This window comes from Notechis scutatus, chromosome 3 (genome assembly GCF_049901735.1).
Source record: "Notechis scutatus isolate UNSWTSFEM ecotype Mainland chromosome 3, rNotScu1.2, whole genome shotgun sequence".
Lineage (NCBI taxonomy): Eukaryota > Metazoa > Chordata > Lepidosauria > Squamata > Elapidae > Notechis > Notechis scutatus.
The window spans coordinates 145815777-145831093 of record NC_142011.1 but is presented as its reverse complement, the minus strand read 5'-3'; the positions used below and the strand labels follow the sequence as shown (position 1 = coordinate 145831093).

General features: G+C 43.9%; 1 pseudogene; it reads right to left on the bottom strand.

Moving 5' to 3' along the window:
• Positions 1–14678: 14678 nt before the first annotated feature.
• LOC113413632 (U6 spliceosomal RNA) lies at positions 14679–14777 on the bottom strand (annotated as a pseudogene).
• Between the last annotated feature and the right edge of the window lie 540 nt (positions 14778–15317).

Here is a 15317-nt window from a genome sequence, read left to right as displayed (position 1 = left end):
GAAATCAGGGAAAAGCTTTTATATCTGATTGTGTTAAACAATACACCTCTGGCATTCACTGTCTGAAATGCATTCACAATAGCCCCAGGCTTGCCATTCGAAAGTCAAGGATGCACCTGCCCTCCTACAATTCTTTGAGGGGAAAAAAATAGCACAAAAGTCAAATGAGTCTCTTTTCTCAGTTCAGTAAGCACCCCCTTTTTTTTCCATGACTGCCCAAGTCTAAAATCTACTCTGTGGTAGGGCAATTATCAAAAAAGCTAGCTAAAAGAACTTCCACATACAAAGGCAGTCTACCTCTGATAAATCATTAAGGGAAAGCAGCAAAAACTCTGCCAGAACCTCCTGTGAGGTATCAGAAATCCTTCTTTGGTTCTTCTTGGGTACAGAAGCAGACTAGGGGTGCTTTGGCAATAGCAGAATCCACTTTTCTTTTCTTTTCCCCGCTTTTCAAATTTTATTTTATTCAAAAGATTAAAGTTCAAAATCCAAACCAAAACAAATTAAACAAAGACAAAACGAAGTTAGACAAGAACATAAAACTATGAATTAAAAGGACAAAATAAATAAATAAATAAATAAATACACGTATTTATCCCTCCCAGTTGGGCACTGACAGATACATTGCAACAATAATAGCCCTTGCAAAACAGGTACAAAATTTATAAACTTCTATTTGCAACCCAATTTTACCTATCATACATTGTATATATGAAAAAAAAAGCTAATAGGTTGAACATCAGCCAAATTAAAGTTTAAGGCTCTTTATTAACAATCTATTATTATAATCCACTTGCAGAAAATCTACCACAGTCTCTTATCCACCACAAATCACCTCAATCATTATCTCCGATCTTTAGCAGAATCCACTTTTCTATCATACATAAGAACAATTTATCAATAGTGTCCTCTGTGTTTTTTGAAACAGAAGGATCATACACACACATACACACACACACATGTATGTATGTATGTATGTTTGTATGTATGTATGTATGTAGGTCTAGGTGTGTTCAGGTCTTTTCCCGTGTAAGATTAAGAGTATCTTGGCGATGTTTCGGCGAGGTCCTTCTCGCCATCCTCAGGCTGGTGCTTTCTACTTTGTGCCAGTGCAAGCAGTGTGTGACCGGAGCTGCCGTCTGTCTATAAATACTGGTGGGGGTGGGGGTGTGCTGAGCTGGTTGGCTGCAATGCTGCTGCCTCTTGATTGGTTGATGGAGTTGATATTGGTATAATGGGCTGTGTGATGGCCTTATGAGTTTTGTTGTGGAGATATCCTGGATCTTGTGCTGTAATCTCTTGGGTCTTTTGTTTTGTAGTGATCTTTTTTCCATTAGCCTCCCGTGTTTTAACGGCTTGGGTAATGGATTGTGTGATGGCCTTGCAAGTTCTTTTGTTGTGGTATCCTGGGTCCTGCTAATGGAGGCTAATGGAAAAGAGATCAAAATACAAATGACCCAGGAGATCACAATGCAGGACCCAGGATACCACAACAAAAGAACTCGTAAGGCCATCACACAATCCATTACCCAAGCCGTTAAAACATGGAAGGCTAATGGAAAAAAGATCACTACAAAACAAACAACCCAAGAGATTACAGCACAAGATCCAGGATATCTCCACAACAAAACTCACAAGGCCATCACACAGCCCATTATACCAACATCATCAACCAATCAAGAGGCAGCAGCGCAGCCAACCAGCCCAGCACACCAGCCCCTACCACCAGTATTTATAGAGAGACAGCAGCTCCGAACACACACTGCTTGCACTGGCACAAAGCAGAAAGCACCAGCCTGAGGATGGCGAGTGGGACCTCGCCGAAACGTCGCCAAGATACTCTTAATCTTACATGGGGAAAGACCTGAATATACCTAGACCTACATACCTGTACCCGTGAAAATCTACGAAAACAAATATATATAAATATACAGTATATATATATATATGTATGGTATTTAGGTTTTTTCGGGTATTTTCCCACATCTTAATACTTGTGCTTTTATTATAGCGACATTTTGGCAGAATCTCATCTGCCATCCTCAGGCTTGTGTATTGGGTTCTTTTTAATCTTGATGCTGCATAGTTTTATTTTATTTTTACCTATTTATATCCCGCCTTTATTTTTTATTTTTGATAAATAACTCAAGGTGATATAACATAGATTATATGCCTTCCTCCTCCTATTTTCCCCACAACAACAACCCTGTGAGGTGAGTTGGGCTCAGAGAAAGTAACTGGCTCAAAGTCATTTTACTCCAAAGACCAGAGCAAAATATGGGTGCTTTGCTGCCTGGGCACTACCCTCTATTAGGGATTTGGTTCTAGAGCAAACTCGATTTCATTGAGGACTGCATCAGAGTTGTGTTTGACCTCAGAGGGCCGGGGTGGGCATAGCCATGGTGGGTGTGGGCAGCTCGATGTCACTCAGGTTGGGGGCACCTGTGGTGAGCCAAGTGCTCTGCCAATGAAAATGGGCTCCCAAGCTCCGTTTTTGTCTGCGACAGCCTGCTGTAACCCTCTGCCAGCAAAAACAGAGCTTGATGTCACTCGTGTTGGGGGCGCCTGTGGCAGCCCAAGTGCTCTGTCAGTGAAAAGGGGCTCTCAAGCTCTGTTTTTTACTGCGACGGACTCCTGCAACACTCTGCCAACCCTTCCGAACTCCGTTTTTGCAGGCAGAGGTACCGCGGGCTAGTCCTTTGCTGTTTCCAGGGTGGTCCCATGGGCAGTTCTAAGCACCCCACAAGCTGGATCCAGCCCACGGGCCTTGAGTTTGATACCCCGTTCTAGAAAAAACATGGTCAGGTAGAGTGTCAGTTATGTAAAGAAGCAGGGTTGTTTACTTTCTTTCTAGTACTTTAGGCAATTTTTATTTGACTAAGTCAAAAAGTGAGACATTCACAAAACTTTAGGCAACATGAGAGAAGAATGGAAGGGACTCTTGGTGCGAGAAAGCTTCATTTATTATTTTATCAGTGTAACAGAATCCTAAGGTTTATTGAAATAGAATCTGATGCTCTTTCAAGGCTTGCTTTTCATGATAGGATTTCTTGAAACACATAATGTCATCTTAATAGCAGCTGCCCAAGAAGGAGGACATTGTGCAAAGACAGCAGCATAGCACTAATACTCAATTAACTAGGAGCTAGTGTAGTGCATTGGTTAAAGGAAGGTTGAAATATTCCCTCAATCATACAAGAACTTTGGGTAGAGCTATCAGACATCCGTCAAAAAGAAGATATTTATTTCTTTTTGTCCCCATGTCCTCCATCTATATCAGGCGCGAAAGATCATGTCCACACTTGAAGGTCCAATTAAACTGATTTATTGTTAAATAGTCTATACACAGGAATCTTCTCAACTAATGCTTAGCATCTTCCTGGAGTTAGATAAAGGTGAATTCAGGGGGTTATGGTGGTGGACCTTAGTCCACTTGTGACTACGTAGGGATTCTAGGCTGATCCCTTTTTTAACTCTGTCGCCAGGTTTTGCCACTCCTTCTACAATCTAGCCAACATAACCTTAAAATCAAACATTGACTGGTTTTTCAGATATTTAAGACTTTTTAAAAGGCTGGAAATCATATATGACCTGGCTGAAAGAGGGGGGAAGAACAATCTGTTGATTTCAGGATAAAAATTTGGAGACTTTTAGCCTAATATTCTCAGCCCAATTAATCTCACAGGTTTATTACTGTGAGAAAAGGGAGGAAGAACACCATCTATCCTTCTCTGAGCTCCAAAAAAAAATGGCAAAATATAAATCTAGCCAAAAAAATAAAATTATTTTTACTTTCCCATCCAACCCCAAATGACATTTTCCATCAAATCAACAGAAGTACAAGCAATGGTAGCAAGCCAGACATTTTACCGATTTGTTGTACTTCCATTTATAGTCCATTTACAATCATTTCAGTGGCTGGGATTTGTTGTTGTAGGTTTACTTTTGGGTTTGCTTGGTTCTGTAAATCAGATTACACAGTTCACTTCACAGTATATCTGCTAAAACATAAACAAACAGAGCTCCTCCAGAGAACTCCTGTTTCCTCATTTTTCAGAATTTCCCCTATATTTTGAAAGGATTTCAAGGCCAAATCTAGATGTTACAACCCTGGAAGTAAATCTCTATTAGTCCAGAGAAATGTTTTATTAAATGAAAGGAGAAAGAAACAATGCCAGGCTGTTTGCATTCTTCCTCATTTCTGTTTATGACATCATTTTTAAAATTTATTCTACTATTAATAACAAGAAAAAAAAATTCATTAATAACATTTAAAGCCCTTTCGAGTATTGAAGAACATCGATTCATTATCCAAATTTTTATTATTTGTTGTAATAATCAAAAATTGGCATTACTTAAAATAGTTTGGCCTTCTGTGATTTTACATTCATGGTTTTTTTTAACCTATTAATATAAATTATGTGCATAAAAGCATGAATAATTCACTGCAAAAAAGTGAACTAAAATGCTAGGGCAGTGTTTTATTCATTTGCTCACTATGCATTAGTGATACATCATGGAAATATAATGTTGATGCAATCACACTTACCCTCTCACACCAAGAATGCTTATTTGAAACGGCTTATTAAACATGTGCTTAATGAAAGACAGCACAATAGGAATGTCAAAGCAATCATATATATGATTGCATTATGCAGATTTATCAATGAATTTATCAATGCATACTTTGACAAATACGTTACTGAAGAGAAACAAATGAATTCAGACAACTAAAAGCAATTGAAAATCTTGCATGTGCTGTGCGCTCCTTATGGTATGTCTACATGTGCTGCAATTTAGAAATCTTTAAAAAAAAAATACAGAAGAAAGGAATAAGTAAGACAAGCTGTGCTTCCAAACAAGGATGCGTAACATAGCACTCCGAGATCTTTTAAGAAATATGCCTGGGAAGAATTTTGCAAACATCCATAATTCACAAGAATCTGTGACTCAGAGTTTGAGCTAATCAAAACATAGGAGGAATGTATGAGAACCGTAACCCCTGCATCCACAAACAGCTTTATCAGTTGCCAAACTATTCAACTGTTGCCGAGAGGTTTTTATGACCTTCGTACACTGGATTGAGAACGGATTGTGTTTTTGGCCAGCTCAAGTGCAGCAGTGACATTTGGTCCCTGTCACCCTGGGTTTTTCGAAAAAAAGAAATGATTGTGCCATTTGAGTCTCCACTTGGGAAAAAAATAAAAATAAAAGAGTCACAGAAGAATAATGATACCTACTCCAAAGTCAAAATAGGTTGCTAGGAAAACGTTGGGCATCCCTGCATCTCCTCACTGTCCCACAAATGACAAAGCAACAAAACCAGAACATGCTTATCAATTATTAAATGTGCTTCTGTGTTAGCAGTGCGGAAAGGCGCCGGTAGCGTAACTTTAGAAGTCACAGCATTATTTACAACCCAAGTTGAAAGCTCACAGTGGCCCTCATAAACGTCCTCCGTGTAATGTAAGTATTGCTGCAAGAGATGCTATTCAGTGCTAAGGTTATGACAAAATTAAATGCGCACACAGGCACCTCCGAATAGTGTTTAATGGGACTTGAAATGCTTTTAGTCATAAGAGTCAGAAAAGTAAAGAGCTAGAGATGGATGGATGCTTAACAAAATGAATACATGGGGGAGGTACATATGCTTGTATTTATGCATGGGATTGGAAATTCTGTCTTTTTCTAGAGATTGTACTTGGTGGAGGGGGGAGGAATTGTGTACAGCAAGGGAAGGATATTCTTAACAACAACTATAAGAATCAAACAGATAAAAGAATTGCTGAGAAAGTGACAATAAAGCAGAATTAGAGGTATAAGAAGCCAAGCAAGAGTACAGTTTGGAAGGTCAATTGATAAAATGTGTGTAGCAAGCACTGAACCAACTCCAATCAATACAGCTCAGTATGAATCGAAGCACGGCCTAATAACCACATCACATCCATTTCATGGTACAATCTATCACATGAACAGCAGGACATGGTGGCAATTCAATGTACTGCACACGCCACTGGACCAGCTCCCATGGAGGCTTTCACGTGGTTTAAAGTTGACTGTAAGAACAGAAGCTTGTAAAAGGTTGTGCAGACTAAGTTTTATTTTAGAATATCGGGATAATAGATATTCAGTAATGATGACAATTTAGAACTTCAAGGATGGACGGACATGGCGTAGCAAAGATAGGAAAAGGAAATCCGCGGAAGAAAACCATGGACAAAACCACAAGAATGATTAATGAGCAAATATGACTGAAACATCTGAAAAATACTAGGCTGGGAGAAATGAAACCAACTGGAATACTAATCTCAAAGGCAACTTTTGTGAATAATGCCAAAGAAGAGATTTGATGGAATAAACTTTTGGAAAAAAAGGAAAGTATACATGTTATAATACTGCAACCAGAACTTGCCTGCTAAGAATGGATTCCATACATAGGAATAGAAGGGGCATTGGTACTTACCTGACGCCCTTTCTCTGTGAGCTGTGAAGAGCATCCATTGTTTGGGATGATGCTTCTGTTCCTCGTTTGATAGGCTGGGCTTTAATTGAGAGGACGCCCCTCCTCCTCCACGGGACTCCTCCCTAGCGCCCCCAGTTTTGGCGAAGTCGAAGTGATGAAATATTTCTTCTCCTTCACCCTTTCTAATACTTGGCCGGAATAGCATCCCACCAGACGAATAAGGGTGGGGATGGATGCTCTTCACAGCTCACAGAGAAAGGGCGTGTCAGGTAAGTACCAACGCCCCTTCTCCAGATGAGCTGTTCAGAGCATCCATTGTTTGGGACATACCAAAGCTTGGCGTATCCTATGGGAGGGCTTCTGTCTGGTTCGGATTCCCCTTTTTCTTGGTCTCTACGGACCCTTTGTAACACTCTCCTGTCAAAGGCAGCCTCTGTAGAGGCGAAGACATCATTCTAATAGTTTCTAAATAAAAGGCGATGGTGAGGCCCATGTTATTGCCTTGTAAATTTTCTCTATTGGCGCTTGTGGCCCATGTTGTCAACATCACAGCGCTCCAGGTTGAATGAGCAGTGATGCCCCTGGGTACAGGAAGAGATTGTGTCTCATAGGACTTGGGAATTGTGCTCTCAGCCACTTACTGGTTATTGAGGAAGAGGTCTTGCACCCAATGGTGGGTGGTTGAAAAGAAACAAAGAGAACCTTTGTTTCCTAACACACATTGTGTGGTTGAAATATATGCAGAAAGCTCGCCTTACATCTAGATTGTGGCATTGTCATGCCAGATTTTATGTCGGTTTCAGACAAATGTATGGGAGTATCAGTTCCTATGGTCTGTGGAAACCCAAATTTATCTATGGGTGAAAGATGGATCTCGACTAAGGACCACTTTGTCTGTGTGAAAAATACAGAGCTCCTGTCTAACTGACAAGGCTACTAGATCCAAGATGTAACTGGCTGATGTAATGGCAACCAAGAGAACCACCTTGTATGTTAGGAATGGAGACTCATGGTCTACATGGGCTCAAAGGGAGCTTTTGTGAGTGTGGTAAGGACCTTGTTGAGGTCCCATGTGTGATATCAATGCACTACAGGAGGCCGTAAGATTGTAGCCCCGCACAAGAAACTTGCATATGCATGGGTAATGAGAGATGGACTGCAAGTCTCTCCTAGTGATGACTGATGCTAAGGCCTCCCCTTTGCCTGTTTATATGAACAAGATAATAATGAAATGTCATCTAAATAACAGTGCTGTCTAACAGGTGTTCCCCTGAGATGTACAGCCAGAGCCATCAGAATCTTCATAAGAACCTTGGGCAGATGACAACCCAAAGGACAGTGCAACGTATTCAAAATGTTGAGTATTATAACAAAAACTAAGAGGTTTGCTATGTGAGGATCTAATTGGAATGTGGGGATGGGACTCCATTAAGTCAATGGAGGGTAGAAAATCGCCCCTTCTGAAGCTCAGAAGTATGGAGTTCAGTATACTCATCTTAAGCCTCCTATGAACTATGGATCGATTAAGTCATTTTAAAACTAAAATTGCCCCTGCTGATCCGGTGCCACAGGTCGGTTGCCTGGATCTCCAATAAATGAACAATAGCTGTCTCCATCACAGTCCCTTTAACAGGATCCCCAGAGAGAAGGCAAGTAATGCAAAGGTTCCGGGGAGAGGATGGAAATTCTATAGCCAGGCCTAATCTTCTGATACCTCTAACCCAGGAAACAGAGGTAGAGGCATCCCATCTGTCCGTGAAAGGCTTGAGCCTTCCACCAATAGGGGCACAGTCGTGAGGCCTATGTTGTGCCTCGGAGACCTTTATTTCATGTTCCTCAAGAGATTCTTTTGCTCTGCCCTCCCCTTCAGTATCTATCTCCAGATGGGAAAACTATCTGACTGTTGGTGATTCATGTGTCCAGACGGTCCCTGGAGCATGGAGAGAAAAAGTCCCTGGTAGAGGGAACGAAGGAACCCTCCAAAAAGCTAGGAAGGACTATTTTGGGGTCTACAAAAAGAGAGGAACTTATTTTCTGCTTCTAGTCTCTATCAGAGATAGGTCAGGGGCACCACCAACCAAATTATCTCCATATATTGGGGAGGAAGCAAGCTTCCATTAGTTGTGTGATATCTGCTTGCCAATGTCTGAGCCATAGCAGTAGGCGAGGAGTAACCTGAGATGCCCTGGCTTGAGCAGATAATTTAATAGAGTTTTGCGGCGTCCTTGTGTGACCTGATATTGGAATTTTAGATAATCTCCCTCAGATGGCGGAGCAACCTGAGAGACGATCTAGTAAAAAAGGGGGGGGGATGCGGCCGACTCCGCTCTTATGGCCCCCACATCAGATTGACATGCCCTACATGGAGACAACTCGACCCTGTATATCCTTTGAGAGCCTCTTCTGCTTCCGTTGGAATTACAGAGGAGGATAATTGCCATTATTGTTTTATCTACTATCGTGGTGATGAGAAATTTAGCAGAATGAGAAAAACAAATTAAAAATTTTCTATCATATCCTGTAAGAGGGGTATACGCCACTGAAGAGACCCCTTGTTTCTGGACGAGGTCCAAGAACCTCTGTGGGACAGTTATGACTTCCTCTTACATTATTGGTTGGGAGAAGATTAAATCGTCTGACCCCCCTTACAGCAACAATTGTTGGACCGAGGGGAATGGAATATCTGTTGTGAATCAATAAAAGTGAATAACCTAAATGCAAATTAGGGGTTGAAAACCTGCACACTAGATTGGTCCTTATACAACAACTTGGGATTGGGCCAGAACTAGTCCCTGATTGGCCACTTTTGGGACTTTCTTATTGGTTAGTAGTTTGAACTTGTTGCACATTTTCATTGGTTAATAAGGCAGCAGCTAACCCTATAAAAGGGTTACTGCTGCCCATAGCGTTGCTCTGTTATGTTCTATTACTTTATTAAAGAGTTGAAGTCACTGGTCAGATGTCTGGTCTCCGTTATTCTCCATACTTAACACTGGCGACGAAGGTGGGATCCGGAGACCGAAGAGCTGACTAACCTACAGAGCAACTAACAGAGCACGTGGTTGAACACGCACCATCAACGGCAACATGGCCAGCGGTGTCGTACCACCCGCTCCATTCAACCCAGAAACCGAAGACTGGGAGGCCTACATGGATCGGTTCCAGATGTTTCTGGAGACCAACAATTTGAAAGATGCGACAACCGGAAAAAAAAGAGCTATCTTTCTAACTCATTGTGGGCCAACCGTGTTTAAAATGGCAAAGTTGCTTGCCAAGCCAGCAGAGGTAAAAGAAATGGACTGGGACGTCCTCGAGCCGTTACTACAGGCTCACTACGTGCCCACCGTGCCAACCTTAGTAAGAAGACATGAATATTACCAGAGGGACCAACGGAAGGGCGAAAGCCTTGCCAATTACATCGCGGACCTCCGGAACCTAGGAGGCCTCTGCGGGTTCGCAGACTTAGAAGAAGCCCTCCGGGACCGCCTGGTTCTGGGCCTAGAAGACGGCGCTCTCCAGAGCAAAATTATGGCTAAGGGGGACATCAGCCTCACCGATGCCCTTAAAGAAGCCTCGGCAGCGGAGGCGACCAAGAAGTCGGCAGCCCAAATCCGCCGCACCAACGCACCGCTACGTAAACTCGCCACTGATACCTCGCCTCGCTCGGAGAGACACCTGGTATCAACTCACCACGAAGACCTAGAGTCCCTGTCCGACAGCGATGAGGAAGAGGTCAACCGACTTCGAACGGAGAGAGACCAGTCCACACAACACTCATTGCAACCGTGTGCCGGCTGTGGAGCCAATCACCCACGATCCGGCTGCAAATTCCTCGATGCGCTCTGCCGAAATTGCGGGAGACGAGGTCACATCGCAAAGGTTTGCAGAAGCAAACAAAACTCCAAACCCCAACAGGCCGAATGCCAATCTTCAGGATTCTTCGGCACACACCGAGAAAAATTGAACCGCTCCTACAGAAACAAACCGTCCACCACTTCCACCAGGCGTGAAGAAACCCGGCGGGAAGAGACCCACCAAACAATCACCATAGGCCACGTTACATCCCTTGATGCCGGGAAAATCCGAGTAAAGGTCGCCATCGAAAACAAACCTTGCGTGATGGAGGTAGACTCGGGATCTTCCCTCTCGATGGTATCGTGGAAAACGCTCCAACAGCTCATTCCCACGATCCGCCGCCAAGACCTTAACCCTCAAAGGGTTATACTCAAAGACTATCAGGGTAACAGAATTCCCGTTGTCGGGTCCCGCAAATTCCAGGTCTCATTCAAAGACCGCTCCGTCGCACTACCACTAACGGTCGTGGATCGAGACAGGCCTAGTCTTCTAGGCCTTCAATGGTTCAGGCTGCTCGGAATCACTGTAGCCGGAGTCCACAAGGCCGAGAGCGTCGATTGGGAGGAAGCACTCGTGCAAGAATTCCAAGACGTTTTCGCGAACGGACTAGGCAAGTATAAGGGGACCCCAATCTCGTTTAACTTGAACCCTGAGATAGCACCCATCCGCCTTAAGCCGCGTCGGGTGCCGTTCGCCTTGAAGCCTAAAATCGACGAACAACTCGATAAACTAATAGCGCAGGGCGTACTGGAACCCACCGACCACGCCCGTTGGGAAACCCCGACAGTGACGCCTATCAAGCCTGATGGGTCTCTAAGAATTTGCGGAGACTACCGGGCCACATTAAACCACGCACTGCAGCAAAGTGCTTATCCAGTACCGGTAGTGCAACATTTACTCCATTCCCTGGGCGGCGGGAAAGTTTTCGCCAAACTAGATCTAGCCCAGGCGTATCAACAATTGCCTGTAGACCCAACCACAGCCGAGGCGCAAACGATCGTAACACATAGGGGCGCCTTTAAATGCAACCGGCTCCAATTCAGGGTAAGCGTCGCCCCTGGAATCTTCCAGAGTTTAATGGAAAGGTTGTTACAAGGGATAAAAGGCATTGTTCCATATTTCGACGATGTACTCATCGCTGCACCTAACAAAGACATCCTAGAAAAATGACTCAGAGAGGTTTTACGAAGATTCCAAAATGCAGGCCTCAGAGTAAAAAAAGATAAATGCCAGTTATGTACCGAAAAAGTAGAATTTTTGGGATATCTCCTGGACAGCCAAGGAATTCATCCCACCGAAGACAAATTACGAGCAATTAAAAAGGCACCCACTCCAAGGAACAAGGCAGACCTACAGGCGTTCCTTGGACTTATCAATTTCTATAATGTGTTTTTACCCCACAAAGCAACAGTAGCTGAACCATTGCATAGACTATTAGACAAAAAAGCAACGTGAGTTTGGGGGCAACGGGAACAACATGCTTTCCAACAAGTAAAGAAATTGCTAACTTCTGATTCAGTACTTATGCAGTACAACGAGACTCTGCCGCTCACTATCACGTGTGATGCATCACCTTTTGGGGTTGGGGCAATTCTGGCCCACGTGTTACCAAACGGAGCGGAAGCCCCCATCGCGTTTTTTTCGCGAACCTTAGCTAAAGCTGAACGAAATTATAGTCAGCTGGACAAAGAAGCTTTAGCTATTGTTGCTGCAGTTAAAAGATTTCACGAATATGTTTATGGCCGTGCGTTTACAATAATCACTGATCATAAACCGCTACTGGGGATCATTGCGGGTAATAAACCAACCCCGTATATATTGTCCCCCAGAATGACCCATTGGTCTGAATTCCTGGCGGCCTACAACTACACCTTGCAACACCGCCCGGGGAAATCGATTCTCCACGCCGATGCATTGAGCAGAACACCGCTCCCAGACGCTGTTGTGGATCCAGCCCCAACCCTCTCAACACTACAGATCGAAGCTCTACATGCACCACCCTTGACGGCTAGAGACATTGCTTTTGAAACGAAACGTGACCCAGTTCTGCAACACATACTACGCTGGGTTGAACGGGGGTGGCCGACGGACCAAATAGCACCTGAATGGGCACCCTTCAAAGCCCGCCAAACCGAGTTGTTTTCCCAAAAAGGCTGTATCTTGTGGGGCGATCGAGTCGTAATCCCTGGCAAATTGCAACAGACTGTTTTGGCGGTATTGCATGAGGGACATCCGGGTATTGTGCAGATGAAATCACTCGCATGCAGCTATGCTTGGTGGCCGGGAATCGACAAAAGAATCGAGGCCTGGGTTGCTACGTGCCAAGCGTTGCCAGGACGTCAGCAACGCCCCACCTAAAGCAAGCCCAACCGAATGGGAACGCCGAAGGGACCGTGGTCCCGTATTCATATTGACTTTGCGGGGCCTATCAAAGGTCACACTTTCCTGATTACTGTCGACGCCTATTCTAACTGGCTCGAGATTCATCGAATGCACACAACTACAACAGACTCAGTTATTAATAAATTAAACAGACTATTTGCCACACACGGGTTTCCGGACGTGTTGGTCTCGGACAACGGCCCACAGTTCACTGCATTGCCCTTTGAACAATATCTTGCTGATTGGGGCATCCGCCATGCGCTAACCTCGCCCGCGCACCCTGCGGCGAATGGACGTGCAGAACGCATGGTACAATTTGTAAAAAAGACCCTTCACAAAATGGAATTTGGCAACATCGACGAGAAAATCAATCGAATTCTCTTGTTGCAGCACATCACGCCCCACAGCGTGACCAACAAAACACCCGCTGAACTTCTTATGGGGCGGAAAATACGATCGCACCTTGACCGGCTCCACCCCGCTTCGCACCGGAAAAACCTTTCGGCTCCAGCAGCAAATGCCGGGAATTTAAGGTAGGCGATTTAATCTTTGCCAAAAACTTTTCCGGCGACCCGTTATGGATACCTGCAACCATTACCCACCTCACCGGGCCTAGATCTTACCGCCTGCTAACAGACGATGGGAGGGTGTGGAAACGCCACATAGACCAGCTCCGATCGAGATTACCACCCAGCGGCCATGACTCCCCGGGTTCACCAACTCAAGGGGGAGGAAGTATCGAGGGAATTGACTTTGATACAACTAATAGCAGGTCAACGGGAACTCTACAGCCCAACGAAGCACCGGAACGTGAAGCGGGGAGGGAGTTGACGTTTTCAGGGAACTGTAATACGGGGGAAAACGAACTGCAAAACCCCGAAGAAACACGGAGTAGCAGAGACAACCACAGTGAATGCAGCACGGAATTGCCATGCAGCGAAATAGAATTTAACAAAGGTCATCCAAGCGCTCCACCGGAACCGGACATGAGACAAAACCCGGTGGAGCCTCGGAAATCATCCAGGCAGACCAAACGGCCTGCCTATCTTGAGGATTTTATTACAGCTCCTCTCAAACGGAACCCAAGGGGGAGGGGTGTTGTGAATCAATAAAAGTGAATAACCTAAATGCAAATTAGGGGTTGAAAACCTGCACACTAGATTGGTCCTTACACAACAACTTGGGATTGGGCCAGAACTAGTCCCTGATTGGCCACTTTTGGGACTTTCTTATTGGTTAGTAGTTTGAACTTGTTGCACATTTTCATTGGTTAATAAGGCAGCAGCTAACCCTATAAAAGGGTTACTGCTGCCCATAGCGTTGCTCTGTTATGTTCTATTACTTTATTAAAGAGTTGAAGTCACTGGTCAGATGTCTGGTCTCCGTTATTCTCCATACTTAACAATATCAAGGCAGGCAGTAGTTGTTGTTGTTGTTTTGAAACAACAGAGACTTGAAAAAAGTCTGAGGGCAAAACAGACCTGAAGGTCGGTGGTCTGGCTTAATGCCTTCAATGTCTGATATCTATCTATCTATCCTTTTAGGGGATCCGCCTCTGACAGGTTTTGGTCACTGTCATGAGTAGATCCTTCCTCAACCTGTTCCATCTGGTCTCTAGTTCTCCCTCATCCTGTGCATCATGTGAATGTGTAACTGGATTATATAATACTCCCCTGAAGGAGGTACCTGCTGGTAATGAAGGTCCGTTCTGCATAGTAACTAAATCGAGTGAGAATCGAGGTCAGATTGTGGAGGCTACCTAGCCATCAACTTCTACTGTACCCCGGCTGCGATGCTTCTTCAAGTTGCCATGTCCCTCGAGGCCTTCAATTTGTCAGGGATATCCTCTGGGAGGAGGAATTCTGGTGTGGTCCCACAACTGTCTGTCAGGCAAGTAGCACTGCTGAAGGCCTGGGTTGAACCGGCCCCTCTGAGGCTCTCCTGGATGGCATTGAGAGATCCAGGGATGGAGGCAAGGTGAAATATGAAACATTTCACAAATGTGCATGTCATCCTTGCCATGCTAATCTTCTCTGTATCATTCCAATTTTAGTATATGTGCTGCTGAAGCGAGCACTCTGGAACTGAGACCAGCCTGGCTGGGGAAAAGGACTGAGACTTCTGTTCAACCTCCCTCATGCATTCGTTTTTTGTTTTTTGTTTTTTAAGATATGCTCATCTAACGCATTTTGGCATCTCTTGGCATCCTTTGTTGCCTTAGAGGTCTCTCTAGGACGTTTTGACCTACTTTGAGTTGGTTTATTGTCTTCTGGGGGTATTTTTGGTTGCCCCTGAAGATTCTGACCTAAAATCCATGAGGTAAGATATCTATATCTATATATCTATATGTGTTTGAGATATTAATGGACTGTTGACTGGTTCAGAGGACTGATGTAAACAGAGGCAGGGAATCCTCTTGATATTTGCTCCCTCCCCCCCATTCTTTTGTAAATTCAATTTGTTATTATGTTATTATTCATAATAATATTGATATCATTAATATTATTATTGATAATATTTTTGTTATATCTGTGCACAGCTACTAACATAAATTGTTGTGCTGTTACCAAACTCATAATTAGATGACTGAATATGGAATCAAATTCTGAAGCCAAAT